This window comes from Hipposideros armiger, unplaced genomic scaffold (assembly GCF_001890085.2).
Source record: "Hipposideros armiger isolate ML-2016 unplaced genomic scaffold, ASM189008v1 scaffold_627, whole genome shotgun sequence".
NCBI classification, from domain to species: domain Eukaryota; kingdom Metazoa; phylum Chordata; class Mammalia; order Chiroptera; family Hipposideridae; genus Hipposideros; species Hipposideros armiger.
Genome location: NW_017731977.1, coordinates 681,106 through 695,679, shown reverse-complemented (window position 1 = coordinate 695,679; position 14,574 = coordinate 681,106). Strand labels below are relative to the sequence as shown.

Below are 14,574 nucleotides of genomic sequence, written 5' to 3'. Positions count from 1 at the left end.
AATGTTAAAAAAGTTAATTAGTTAAGAAGACATAGCAAACTAATGTGCACGGTAGGGGTAAATACAAGTATAAAAAAGAAAATAGATCTTCTCTAGTGAAAAAAGGGAATAGACTTTCCTTCTCTTAGAGCATTTACTTCAGAAAAATTATAATTGTGATTTTTTTCTGTGCCCCTTTGAGAGGTATGCAAATATTTTTAAAAGATAAATAATCAGCTTGCCAGTTTTACAACCCAGGAATCTTTTCCTCAAGGATTTGGGAGCCATGTAGAAGTATAACTATCAAGGAACATAGTGCCCCTGTCTCCCAGTCTCCTTGGGGGGGGGGGTAGGAGCCTACCTTCAGCTGGCTCCAAGTTAGACACCTATGGCCTGTCATAAAGATAGGAGAAACCCACTTTCCTTTAGATCAGGTGTCAGCAAACTGCAGCTCGCAAGCCACATGTGGCTCTTTGGGTATGTTCTGTCTGAAAAGTTTGCTGACCCCTGGAACAGCCAATCCTGTCCCTCACAATGACTTAAAAATTATTTGATAGCCATAAAAATATTTTTACAAATAAGGAAAATTTAAAGTAATATTATAAATGAAACTATGATAGTTTTATTTTCATTTTCAATTTTACTTCAGAGCCAAGAGCCACATGTACGTACCCAAAGAGCCACGTGTGGCTTGCGAGCCACAGTTTGTTGACCCCTGGAGGCTCTTTCGTCTCAAAAGTTTGCCTACCCCTGCTTTAGATAAAGGCAATCAGCAAGCACAAGTGGCTAAACAATTACCAAATGAATTTACGACAAACTATGTGTGACAAATTGTGCTATTAAGTCTTTCTTGAGTTAGCATTTATTTTGCAAACATGTATGACATGGGTTGCATCTGCTTGACAATATAAAAGCATGAGGTTGCTTCTGTCTTTGCAATCTCTTTTGTAGATTGCCAGTGATGCTCATCACATTCTGGATTAATGCTTAGTCAATAATGAAATCGTTTCCTTTGTCTTCTGCTTTTGTGAAGGGGTTGGTTTCTCCAGCTGTATGCACCTAGTAGCAAGAGCTTCAAAATACAGGAAGCAGAATTGGTAGGACTAAATGGAATAATAGAGAAATCCACAGTCATATTTTGATATTTTTAACTTCCCTTCCTCAATGATTGATAGAAATTTGACAATTATCAATAAATACTATATACATGATTTGCAAACACTGTGAGACAAGCTGCTAAAATATAAAATACATAGAAATAATATAAATAATAAAATATAAATTGATATTATAAAACATTACATCCAGTACTTGCAGAGTATGAATTCTTTTCTATTGAGTTGTTGGAAAAGTCATGACATATTTTTTCTATGTTTTTCATTGAAATAATGGATCATGACTTTTCCGACAACCCAATAGTACACCTGGGATATAAGACCTATAAAATACTCTCAGTAAATTATTGCAAATACTGAAATATAAAGTATGTTCTTTGACAAAAATGTAATGAAATTAAAAATAAGAATTCTAGAAAAACCCAACATTTAGAAATTAAACAATGCACAACAAAATGAAGGGTCAAAAGGAAATAATATAATTTTGGTTCTAAGAGGGAAATGCATAGTATTATACTCATAAATTAGAAAAAAAAGTATTAAGTCCATTATCTAAATATCAACTTTAAAAAACAAAGAATACAAATTAAAAGCAAAGCAAGTAGGAAAAGGAAATAACAATGAACACAGAAATTAATGAATTAGGAAACAGAAAAACAACAGAGAAAATGAGCAAAGCTATAATTTCATCTTTTGAAAAGTTTAAGAAAATTTACAGACATCTAGACAGAATCATGAAAAAAGAGGAATAAAAAATATTATAATATAAAAATGAGAGAAAGGATATATTACAGACCCTGCAGACATTTAAAAGGCCGATAGAAAAACTATTATGAATGAATATATGAAAGCAAAAATTTAATAATTAGATGAGATGAACAAATAAATCCCTTCACATAAATATTTAGCAAAATTAATACATTTAGAAATATTGCCTCTTTTCAGGCATGTTTGAAAGTCCATAAAGACCATGATGCTAGTCATTGAACCACCTTTGTTGCTATCAGTCCTAAAGTCTTTAGGCATCAACCTATGATCACAATGTTTATTTATATACTTAAAATATTTTATATTTTATTTAGTATATATTTTAGTAATTACAGTCTATTTATATTTACTCCTTCCAAATTTATTTACTACCTTATTAAAAGCTTTAAGTATGGTATCTACCTTTTTTCTTTATTATCTGATTTTAGAATCTATTATTTCTTCAATATTCTGACTGCTTATTTAAAACATCTAATTCACACTTCAAACCAAGAACACACGTTCTACTCAGGCAGACACTTGATTTCAAAGAAAATAAAAGAACTACATATTTATGCATATGTATGTATTATGTATTTTATATAAGATAAATGTTATAATTTGGGGATGTGGGTTAGTACAATTGAATTCCATATCATCTACATAAAACAATCATATTACTGTAGTAATTAACACTTGAAATCATGACACTCAATATTAAAGGAGAATCTTACCATCACACAGGTAAATTGTTGCAAGTTCCATTAAACACTGAACTATTAAAATTCAGAGGACATGGAGACACATGATACTCTGTGAACAAAGCTACTGATGCACTCTGAACAAATAAAAGCCACATACTCCGAACAAATAAAAGCCACATTATCATGAAATTCTGAATCAATATCTTCTCTTGATACAAACTCATGTGAGAAAATGGAATATTATAACATATCCTAATTTGCTCAGCAGTTTCTACTGGCATTAAACTATACTGACTGATCAAAGGAAAAAGCCAGCTTATTTACAGAGTCACTCAGACAGAAATTCAAAAGTGGCAGAAATGATTACTTGTAACTATCATACGAGTATGTAGGAGATACTGACTTCTAAAACCACTTTGAATAAACCTGATTAGGATATAGTCTTTTAATGCTATTTCTATAACACATGATAAGAGAAAACAAAATTTCCATTCCCCTCAAATGAGTGAAATATTCAGTGCATTAAATACAAAGTTTCCCTATAATACATAATGATTTATAAAACTTAGAATTAACTATTTGGTAAAACCAAAAAAACAAATTTAAACCTTATTCTAGTCAATAAAAAAACAAATCATGCTGTGAAGCAAAACTGTGATTTGATTCTATTCATTATTTCAGAAGCCCAGTGACTCCATCATAGATAACTGGCTACAGCAGGAAATTCCACAATTTAACTGACCACTCTCAAAATTACAAATAATTTGTCTCAATTACTTTCTAAAAGAACACAACTGAATAATTATAGGATGGTCTTTAAAATCTCCTAAATAAAAATATTATTTTCTAGGAGCCCACATCAACAGTAAGAGGATTCAGAGCTTACCTAGGGTGGCTGAAATGCACATTCAGTTTGGGTTAAACCATGAAATAAATAGGAATAGGTAAGTCAGCTATTGATGGAATGAAGAGATCTGCATTAACTTTCAGATGTAAATATTTAATGCATATCTACTCTCAAAAACAGGTGATATTGAAAACATGATATATGTATTAAACAAACAAGGCAGTGATATGGTTGTTACATTTCTAGACACTACTCTTTTTAGAAGCACACCATATTTTTACAGACCTGTATCTTATTTTTATGCATATATTTATTTATCAAATATTGACAAGAGTTTAACTGACATATTTAGTCAACAAAGTGAAGTAGAAAACTAAAACTGAAAGATTTAGGAAAGGATTTCCAGTCAAGAGGGCAGAGTGGGGAAATACCACACATACCTCCTCTCAAGACCACATCAAAATTACAATCAAACTACAAAACAACCATCATTGAGAATCTCCTGAAGTCTAGCTGAACAGAAGTCCTACAACTAAGGACATGCAGAAGAAGCCACTGCAAGTCTGATAAGGAGGGGCAGAGGCACAAAACAGGCTGATACCACACCCACATGTAGCCTTTAAAAATCAGGGGTTATATTTCAGCATCAGAGGTCTGCCCCAAAGGTGCAGAAGGACCCAGCCCCTCACCAGGCTCCCCAACCCAGGGTTCCAGTGCTGGGGAGAAAAGTCCCCATAACTTCTGGCTGTGAAAACCAGTGGAGATTGTGGCTGAGTAAGGCTGAGGGCTGCTGGAGTCTCAGGTGCTCCTCTTAATGGGCCCACACACAAACTTACTAATTAGTGGACTCACAATCTCTGAGCTCTAGCACTGGAGCAGCAGCTCAAAAGGCACCAGGGATGTATGGGGAGGAACTGATTTGTCTGGCTTCAGGAAAAGGGCTGGAGGAGCATCTTTCTCCTAGATAGAAAGTGCTGGCAGAGTCCATTGTTTCTTTGTTGGCCCTTTCCCTTCCTGATGTGCAGACACAGGTGGTTCCATCAACCTGGCTAACACCATTTGTCCGCCCCACCTTGGTGATTCCCTGAGACCCTGCCCCCACCCAATTTGCAGGCACACCCAAGCTCCTTCCAGTGACTTTTCCATATAAATGGCCTGTCTTGGCTCATGTTGCATATTTTCTTAATCTCTCTCAAAGGTTCACAAAACCCAAACAAGCAGCATCTGGTTTCAGTGTGTCCCATACCAATTGCTAGCAGCCCTAAGCCCAGCACGAGCGGCAGCCACTCTTGGTCTCTCAAGGCACTTCTAAGCCTAGGATGGGTGGCAGCCATCTAGGAATTGCTTTGTAGCTCATGCAGGTGGCCTCAGGGAGGATGTAGGCTATAGCTGAACTTGGCTGGCAGCACGGTTGCTCGCAGGAGGTCCCTGGGCTGGCACCCCCGTAGCAAGCTTCTGGCTGAACTTCAGCACCACCCAGCTGCCTCTACAAATGACGCACCAAAAGGACAAGCTGGGCAGGCACCAGAGCTGTGCTAAAGTGAATCTTGCTTTGCAGGATCAGTCCCTACACATCTCCTCCACTGTAGTCATAGCTAGTCCTCACAACCAATCAGCCTGAGGGTCAACCATCCTATTGACATGCAAACAGCAAGTAAGGCTCAAATGAAACAGGAGGGCACAGACAACCCACACAAGAGATACACTTGGAGCACTTGGCTAAGGTGACTAGAAAGACTTCACCACTGGGACCCCCAGGGCACCTACTACATAAGGCCTCTCTACTAAAACCAGGAGATATAGCAGCCCCACCTAATACATAGAAATAAATACAGTCAGGCAGCCAAAATTGGGAGACAAAGATACATATCCCAAATGAAAGAACAGAGCAAAGCTCCAGAAACAGAACTTAAAAAAAACCAAAATGGATACAAACAATATACCAGACATAGAGTTCAAAACACTGCTTATAAGGAAGCTCAATGATCTCAGTGAAAACTTCAACAAAGAGACAGGAAACATAAAAATGGAGGTAGGAAACATAAAAAAGAAATGAAGACTGCATTAGAGGGAATCAACAATACATTGTATGAAGCAGAGGCTCAAATCAACAGTTTAGAAGATGATACCAGAAAACATCCAATCAAAACAGCAAAAAGAAAAAAAAATACCCCCCAAAACTGAGGATAGTTTAAGGGGACTCTGGGACAACATCAAGTGTGCCAACACTCACATCATAAAGGTATCAGAAGAGGAAAAGAGACAGCAAGGAATTGAAAATCTGTTTGAAGAATTAATAATGGGAAATTTCCCTAACCTGATAAAGGAAATAGACACAGAAGCCCAGAAAGTGCAGAGTCCCAAACAAGATGAACCCAAAGAGGTCTACACCAAGACACATCATAATTAAAATGCCAAAGGTTAAACACAGAGAGAGAATCTTAAAAGCAGCAAGGGAATAGCAGTTACTTACCTAAAAGGGAGCTCCCAAAAGACTGGCAGTTGATTTCTCAACAGAAACTTTGCAGGCCAAAAGACATTGGCATGAAATTCTCGAAGTGATGAAAAGTAAGGACCTACAACCAAGATTACTTTACCCAGCAAGGTTATCATTTAGAATTGAAGGACAGATAAAGAGCTTCCCATACAAGAAAAAGCTAAAGGAGTTGATCACCACCAAACCAGTATTACAAGGAATTTTAGAGGGACTTCTTCAAGAAGAAGATGAAGATGAAGAAGGTGAAGAAGACAAAAGAGGAGGAAGAGGAGGAGGAGAAGGAGACATAACTACATATCTATCAACAATTACTTTAAATGTAAATGGATTAAATGCTCCAGTCAAAAGATAGGTGGCTGAGTGAATAAGAAAACAAGACCCTTACATAATCTGCCTACAAGTGACTCATTTCAGATCATAAGACACATGCAGACTGAAAGTAAAGGAATAGAAAAAATACTTCATGAAAATGGAAACAATGAAAAGCTAAGTAGCAATACTTATACCAGTAAAAATCAACTTTGAAACAAAGGCTATAAGAAGAGACAAAGGAGCCAGTAACCCCACTACTGGGTATTTATCTGAAGAAACACAAAACACTACTTCAAAGAGACATGTGTATCCATATGTTCATTGCTGCATTGTTTACAATAACCAAGATATGAAGGCAACCTGGGTGTCCCTGAAAGGATGAATGGATAAAGAGGAGGTGGTACATATATATAATACAATGAAATATTGTTTGGCAATGGAAGGGAATGGGTTCTTGCCATCTGCAGTGGCATGGATGGACCTGGAAGGTATTGTGCTGAGTGGAGTATGTCAGACAGAGAAAGACAGATGCAATATGATTTCACTTATATGTGGAATCTAAAGAACAAAATAAACAGACAAACAAAACAGAAACAAACTCATGGATACAATAAATAAGTTGATGGCGCTGGATGGAAGGGGGATTGCAAGGCAGGATAAAAAAGGTAAAGGAATTTAGAAGTACAAATTGGTAGTTACAAAATAGTCATGGGGATGTAAAGTAAAGCATAGGAAATATAGTCAATGATGTGGTAATAACTATGTATAGTGCCAGGTGGGTACTAGATTACTCAGGGGGATCACTTCTTAAATTGTATAAATGTCTAACCACTATACTGTATACCTGAAATTAATATAATATTGAATGTCAACTGTAATTGAAAAATTTTAAAAGGTGAGAAAAAAGATGAAAGAGAATTAGAGGGTCAAATTGCTAGGTATAAAGCAAATAAGTCATGGGGATGTAATGTACAGCATAGGGAATATAGTCAATAATATTGTGATAGCATAGTATGGTGTCAGATGGTTGCTGGACTTATCACAGTGATCACTTCTTTAGGTATATAAATGTTGAATAACTATGGTGTATACCTGAAACTAATATAGTATTATAAATTAGCTACATTTTAATACAAATCTTTTAAAAAAAAAGAATAGGAAAAAAGCAGAGTGTATATGCCAGAAGTGTAAGCCACAATCCACTGTCTAGGAGTGTTTAAATTAAACCTTCAACACCAGGGGATTTTCTTCTAAAAGTGGAGTGACTATATAATTTATATTTAACTAGTGGGTTCCACATCTCTTGAAGATTTTTTCTTAAGGGTCTTGGAGATTCTCTATATTAGAGGAGTGTGTGCAGAAGGTTGTGATAGTAGTAACATTAAGAAGGCATACTCCAAACGAATGTTTCCAGTCAAAGAAAATAGTGTTGAAAACAAAGGAAATGATTGCCACAATGATCAGAAAACATGTTTGAGTTCACAGCTAATGATGTTTCTGCATGTTTACTCTCCAGTTCAGTCAGCTTATAATGGATTCAGTGAGCAGCTGAGACGTGAAGCTGAAGCTAAGGATAGTAAGAATGGAAGTGTACTCCCTGAATTTCTACAAACTAGGGGCTTGGTACAGAAGAAGTGCTGTTAGATACCTAATTAGAGACTATTCTACTATAATCAGAATATATACCACAGAGGTGCCACTGAACACATTCAAGAATTGGGTGGAATTTACGTATAGTGAAGCATTTTTATTTCAAAGACATCACCACTATAGATGTTAGTTGAAAGAGAGTGAAACTTTGGATTGCTTTATAAAAAATATATACTCCTAAAAATTTTGGAACATGTTAAATTGAGGTTAGTAGCATTTTGCATGGCAGGTTATGCATTCTCTCTGGACCTATCCCCTATCTAATGACTGCCTGACACAGGGTTAGAAAAGACCTACACCTTTGTCCCAAGGCAAAACAGACATGTGGGACAATTAATGCTCCAGGGAACTCCATGGGTTCAGGCTGAGGTAGATTCCAGAGGAGACTGCATCCTTGTTTAGCTCCTTTCTTTGCCCCATCCTGTTTCTCTCACTCATTTTTTCCTGAAAACTTCACCTCATAAATCAATCACATGTGCTTAGATCCTGTGTCAGGTCATGCTTCTCTAAATCCAAACCTAAATCAGGTGACATATGTGTCATTAACTACATATGAATCATGTGAAATTTACCAAGAAGAATTAGGTATATGTTTTCCACAAGAGCATGAGCAAAGGAGACCAGAAAAACATGCTGAAATGTGTTCTGGTATTAATGAAGCTTTCAAAATTTAGATAATGGTCAGAAATACATGAAAATTAAATTCATTTTGGAGTGCCTATCACTTTTATCAGTACCAGGCATCATGGAATACTGTGTCCTCTGATGTATAACTTTATGCATGAACTGGACCTGAAACATCACTGATTCTTTCTCCTATGCTCTTCCTTTCTTTATGCAGATATGAGTTTCTAACCTATATTATTTTCCTTTTATCTGAAGATCTTCTTTTAATGTTTGTTTATTAGGCAGGTCAACTGACAAAAAAAATCCCTTAATTTTGTTTGAGAGGGTCTTATTTCTCCTTCACTATATAAGAATAATTGCTCAGGGCACATATTTCTAGGTTGGTGGATTTTTTCTCTCAATACTTTAAATATTTCACTAAACTCTCTTCTTGCTGGCATGATTTCTGAGGAAAAATCAGATGAAATTCTTATATTTAATACTGTACAGGTGATGTGTTTTTTCTCTCCCTCTGGCTTCTTTCAGGATTTTTTTCTTTACTTTCATGTTCTGAAGCTTGAAAATGATATTCAGAGGTATATTGTTGTTGGTGTTGTTTGGGCATTTGTTCTGTCAAAATCCTGGTGTTCTCTGAGCATCCTGAATGTGTGACTTGAAGATATCTGTAGTTATTATTGCTTCCAGTACTGCTCCTATCCTTTTCTCTTTCTTCTCCTTCTGGTATTCCCATTGCATGTATGTTATACCTTTTGTAGTTGTCCCAGTTCTTGGATATTCTGTTCTGTTTTCTCATTCTTTTTTCTCTTTGCATTAGTTTTGTAAATTTCTAGTGTCATATTCTAGTGTCCCAGTTCTTGGATATTCTGTTCTGTTTTCTCATTCTTTTTTCTCTTTGCATTAGTTTTGTAAATTTCTAGTGTCATATCCTAAAGGTCATTCTGCACTGTTTTTCTTCTTCAGTTTGGAATAGATTTGCTTCACACAGAGTTAAAATATTGCTCCATTTTTAACTTCAAATAATAAGCACTTATTAATATATCAACTTTGAAATTAAAATGTGTCTATAGACTCATCCCTATAACTATGCCCTTAAATTCATTTATTTTTCTTCATAATCCTTCTCTCTTACTAACATTGCATCTAGACCTAGTATCAAGAATATTGTCTGATCTGTATGGATAACTAAAAAATTGCATTTGAATGTATAAATAAATGAAGTAATGATTAATCAACCCACATATTGGGGATGGGAATGTTTAGAAAAACTTATACAGTAAATCCTCACATGTTGTTGACAGGTTCTGTAACTTTAAGCAAAACCACATATAACAAAACCATTTTACAATTGGCTAATTCACATAAATTTATATAAAGAAGAGTTAAGTTCCTATGGCATCAATAATGTTGAACAAAATGACATTATTCAAGGACCTGATTTATATATATATATATATATATATATATATATATATATATATATATATATATATTTGTGCACATGCATGCATGTGTATCAATAATTTTGTTTTTATTTTTGTTTTATGTCAGAGTGATGATATTTCAGTCCAGTCTAATAAAGCTGAGGTAATATTTTTGTTCTTGTAAATTTTCTTTGAAAATGTCCATGTTGTTTGATAGATATATTTCGTAGTTTTTCTTAAGATAATTATTCTACACTAATTAAATTCATTGTTCCTGTCTAGTTTTCACAAAGTCATATGATTGAATACTTTATGTGCCTTTGAAAAAATTTTAAAACCCAAATTTTCTTTCATATGTCAAAGAGCTTATATCAAATTCTAAATTTGTATGTGGATTTTATTGTCTTCTACTTTAAATTGCTGAGCAAAATACAGTAAAATCTTGGATTGCGAGTAAAGTGGTTTGCGAGTATTCCACAAGATGAGCAAACATTTCTAATACATTTTAACATGGTAAACAAGTGATGTCTTACAATATGAATAGTTTGTTTCCAGAATGAATTATGCTTGCAAACCAAGGTATTACTGTATACATTTATCTGGGTTTCTCCTATATTCTTCACATAATAGATGTTTTGCAATCTCTCCTTCTGTTTGCCATCTTTCTTTTGTTTTACATCTTATCTTTTGCCTCTCCATGATATGAAGGTTTTCTTCAATCTATGAGACTAATTTCATTTTCAAAAAGGTCTCTTCTTATTTGGTTTAGACTTTTCTACATCATGGCTTACATTTTCAGTTTAGGTCCTTGTCATCTCATTTTTTTCTCACTATAAAATATGCATGATGCTTTATTTAACTTTCATTAAATTTCTGAACTGGTATAGACTTAACTTTTCTTCTAATTCCTGGAGGAAATACAGAAGATGCTATTTTCTATTATTGTTATTATTATTATTTTTTACTTCTCTCCTTTGAGCACTATTTTTTTATGCTTAGTCACTTTTTAATTAGTATTATATAGTTAGTCCTAATTCTTGTCAGAAGTACTAAGTTTGTGTTGGTTTGTGCTATGACAGTTTGTTTAATCTGAGAATTATGTTTCACAGAATTCCTTTCCTTATATGGACATGTTAGCCAACAGAGGAATTTGCATGAGATTTTGCATTAGAATTGAAACAGTGCCCAACATTCTCTGAAGCCCACCTTCTTTACTTCCCGTGGTAACAGACAGAAGTACCTAATAGCTTCCAACTTTTCTTTTCTCTCTTCCACTCTGCATCTAATTCTTCTCAAATGCTGTCACTGGTCAGAACTTCAGTGTTCCCCCATTGCCACTCACTTATCTATAGGTTTACAGAAAGGAAGCTAACTTCCCACAAATCTATCTAGGAGCTCTCCATTCACAATTCTACTTCATTAGCCAGACTTGCTTATCTTCTTAAACTGAGTAGTTGGTGACTTCTTTTCTGAATATCCAGTAACTCCTTCTGGAATTCACCTCCTAAAATTCTTATACAATTGTATGAGTCCTAATTCACATAATAAATCCATTATTCTTAAAATGTCTAGTGCTTCTGGAGAATAAGAAGAAAAGCCATAGGCTGGGAGTAAATTTTTGCAAAAGACGTATCTGACAAACAGCTAGTATCTGAAATCTAAAAAGAACTATTTAAAGTTAATAATAAGAAACCAAACAACTCACTTTAAAAAAATGGGCCTTGATACCTTACCAGAGAAGATATACACATGACCAATAGGCATATGAAAAGATGCTCCATATCGTATATCATCCGAGAAATGCAAATTAAAGCAATAATGATATTCCACTACACACCTGCTAGAATGTACAAAATCCAGAACACTGACAATACCAAGTCCTGAAAAGGATGTGGAGTAATAAGAATTCTCATTCATTACTGGAGGAAATGCAAAGTGATAAGGCCTCTTTTGAAGATCGTTTGCTGGTTCTAACAAAACTAATCATACTCTTACCATAAGATCCAGCAATCATACTTCTTGATACTTACTCAAAGAAGTTAAAAACTTAAGTCCACACAGAAAATCTCACACAGATGTTTATAGCAGCTTTATTCATAACTGCTAAACTTGAAGGCAACCAAGATACCCTTCAGTGGGAGAATAAACTGTGGCACACACAGACAATGAAATATTATTCAGCCTTAAAAGAAATGAGATATCAAGCCATGAAAAGACATGAGAGAAATTTAAATGCATGTTACTAAGTGGAAAAGGTGACACACTGTACAATTCTAACTATATGACATTCTGGAAAAGGTAAAACTATGAAACAATAAAAAGATCAGTCGTTATCAGGAATTGGAGGGTTAGGTATGAATAAGTGAAGCACAGAAGATATTTAGGGCAGTAAATACTCTGTATGGTACTATAACAATAGATACATATCTTTATACATTTGTCCAAGCCCATGGAATGTACACTGAAAGAGAACCCTAATGTGAACTGTAGACTTTGAGTGATTATGATGTGTCAATATAGGTTCCTTCTTGGTAAAGCATGTACCATTCTAGTGAGTGATGTGGATAACAGGGGAAGTCATGCATATGTGAGAGCAAGAGGTATCTGAGAAATCTCTGTATCTGTCTCTCAATTTGTTTTTCAATGTAAAATTGCTCTAAAAAATATACTCTTAAAAAACAGAAATATAATTAATAAGCTAAGAGAAGAGAGAATATGAAATCACATAAAATGTTCAATTTAACTAAGAAAGGCAGAAAACGAAACAAAGAACAAGTGAAACAAATAGTAAACCATTGTGAACATGTAGATATTAATTCAAGTATGTCAGCACCATATTAAATGTGAATGGTCTACATATAGCAATTAAAAGACAAAGATTTTCACAGTGGATTTAAAAACAAGACCTGACTATATGTTATCTACAAGAAACCCACTTTAAATATAGATACAGATAGGATAAAAGTAAAATGATGGAGAAAGATATACCATACTAACATGAATAAATATTTTGAAGTAAATTAAAATACAACTTATCAAAATCTAAGGGAGGCAGTGAAAGCAGTAAATACAAGTGAATTTATAGCATTAAACACATACTTAGAAAATAAGAGCATTTCTGTCAGTAGCTGCTGCCAGGTAAGCATCATTAAAGTCTCCCCACTCTTGTGGTTGTTAGGTCTAAGTCAGAGTCTCTCAAAGAGCCCAAACAGCTGAGGAAGCTCATATAGGAGGATTGAGCTTTGAAACAACCCTGAGAGTCTGAGAAGCCATTTTGAGCAATGGGGAACACTCAGAGGCTGTGTGGTGACCAGAGATTCAGAGGCTTTGGGTTTGTCACCTATGCCACCATGGTTAGGTGGGTGCAGCCATGAAGGCAAGACCACACAGGTGGTAGAAGAGTCTTGGAACCAAAGAGGGCTGTCTCAAGAGAAGATTCTCAGAGATCAGGTGTCTACTTAACTGTCAAAAAGATTTTTGTGGGTGGTGTTAAAGGAAACACTCAAGAACATCGCCTAAGAGATGATTTTGAACAATGTGGGGCATTGAAGTGATTGAAATCATGACTGACCAAGGCAGTGGCAAAAAGAGAGGCTTTGCTTTTCTAACCTTTGATGATCATGACTCTGTAGACAAGACTTTCATTCAGAAATACCATGCTGTGAATGGCCACAATTGTGATGTAAGGAAAGCCCTATCTATCCAAGAGATGGCTAGTGCTTTATCCAGTCAAAAAGGTCAAAGTGGTTCTGGAAATTTCAGTGGTGGCTAAGGAGGTAGTTTTGGTGGGAATGACAACTTTGGTCATGGAGGAAACTTCAGTGGTCAAGGTGATTTTGGTGGCAGTCATGGTGGTGAAAGATATGGAGGCAGGAGGGATGGCTATAATGGATTTGGTAATGATGGAAGCAATTTTGGAGGTGTTGGAAGCTACGGTGATCTTGGCAATTACAATTGGAAGTAATATTATAAATGGATACTTATAAAAGATTATATATTTACAAGAGTTTTGTTTCTTAGAAATTCAAAGTTTCTGTTTCCAATTAAGCACAAGATGGATGGTTAAATATTTACCCAGACAGAAAATGTCTGTTCCTTCCATTTGTACAAGTTGATGTTGAGAAACATCCTTCCCTTCTTTGCAAAGAATCATGATGACCAATAAGAACCACTAGCCCCACGAGGCTATTGAACACTTAAAATGTGGCTACTCTAAATTGAAAGGTGTGGTAAATATAAAATACACATCAAATTTTGAAGGCTTAGTATAAAAAAAAGCATCAATATTTTTTACATTGCTTGTAATTAAAATAATAGTTTGGGTAGATTGATTAAATTAAGAGTATTACTGATATTAATTGTATTTGTTTTTTTCCACTTCTTAATGTGGCCACTCGGTTTTTAAAATTAGATATGTAGCTCACATATATAGTATGCTGAGGTACATAAAACATTCAATAATATATCCTAGTGCACTCTTATACACACACATTCCTGACCATATTATAACATTTATGCATACATATTACATCTTAAATATAATGCTTCATCTTTGACATACCTATATTCATTAAAATCCAATTTTAATGTGGGTAGTTTTAGGACTGCTACCAAATAACAAAAAAATCCTGGAATTTTAAGTCTGTCTCATGTACAATGCTATGTTGACCTTGAA

At 34.9% G+C, this 14,574-nt stretch overlaps 1 pseudogene; it reads left to right on the top strand.

Annotated features, from left to right (window-relative positions):
- LOC109372338 (heterogeneous nuclear ribonucleoprotein A1-like) overlaps window positions 1-13,863 on the top strand; it is a 30,776-nt pseudogene extending 16,913 nt beyond the window's left edge.
- The last annotated feature ends 711 nt before the right edge of the window (window positions 13,864-14,574 follow it).